The following is a 1,342-nucleotide window of genomic DNA, read 5'->3' as shown; positions in this document are numbered from 1 at the left end:
TCCGAAGTTTTTTCACTCGTTTCCGCCAAGCTGCAGCTGAGATTTCCGAGCAGTCCGATCTAATGGTGGTCTATGCTTTTAAAGAAGCTATCTTATTTGTTAAAGATGGGTTGTACAAGTCTCTTGTTTAGGACATTCCATCTTCCCGACGTGCGTTATACCAGCGAGTTTAACAATTTATCAATGTTGAGGACGACACGGCTGCTCGAACTTCTCGTGACAACAATAAGAAAGGAAAGGATTTCAACGATCAACGAAACAAATAGAAGAATCTGACTTTTGATCAACAGCAGCCCAACCAGAAGCCTCCGTATAAGAAAGAAGACTCCACGAGCAGGACCGGAAAACCTTTTACTAATTTTGAATTAACTCCACTTAATACTAAATATGCGGTAGTTTACGACAAAATCAAGGATTAAAGTCTGCTCACTCCACCATTTCCCCTGCGCGACGAAACTAAAACAACTCGCGATAAATCCTTATGGTGGAAATTTCATAATGATTATAGTCATGAGACTGAGAATTGTCGGTCTTTGCGGGGAAAAATTGAAAAGCTTGTACAGAATGGGAAACTTGATCAATATGTGCAGAAAAAAGTGACAACTCAAGCTTTAACTGTCTCTGATCACAATGTCATTAAGGTTGGACATGTCATCATTGATTCATTGTCTAATACTCAGCGTAAAAATGCTCGTTGATCTAAAGTTAAATATCTTTCTAATTTTTATGAAGTTAACGGGATCAATTTCATGGAAGGTTTTCGTATAGAGACTATTGAAGATGAACCATTGTGTTTCACTGACCAAGATCTAATAGGAGTGCATGTTCCTCATTATGATGCTATCGTGATAACTGCATTATATCGGTTGTATCTTGGCGTCATAACGATATAATGGTCGATTAATCGGTAGTTCAGCTAGTGTCATGTTTTCTGGGTGTTATCGCAGTATTCCTTTTATTGATAACTTGGTCACTCCTAAAAATGCGCCTATCGTTGGTTTTGATGGTACCGCTACTCATTCCGTTGGAAAGGTTTCTCTCCCGGTCACTCTTATGCAGAAGGAAGTCAATATTGATTTCCTATTGATGGATTGCAAATCCCCTTATAATGTCATCCTTAGTCGTAATTGGATTTATTATATGGAAGCTGTCGTCTCAACATATCATCAAGCCATCAAGTTCCCATTCAATAGTAAAGTATGTAAAGTACACAGCGATCAACTTGCATCTCTAATTTTCCACGACAATGTTCTCGATGATTATAAGAAGTCTGAAGTTGTTGGATGAACTATTCTTAGTTCCAACGCCGTCAAATAGGAATTACAACATCCGAGACCTTCAG

Source organism: Coptis chinensis, chromosome 2, assembly GCF_015680905.1.
Source record: "Coptis chinensis isolate HL-2020 chromosome 2, ASM1568090v1, whole genome shotgun sequence".
Taxonomy (NCBI): domain Eukaryota; kingdom Viridiplantae; phylum Streptophyta; class Magnoliopsida; order Ranunculales; family Ranunculaceae; genus Coptis; species Coptis chinensis.
Note: the sequence above shows the minus strand (reverse complement) of the source record.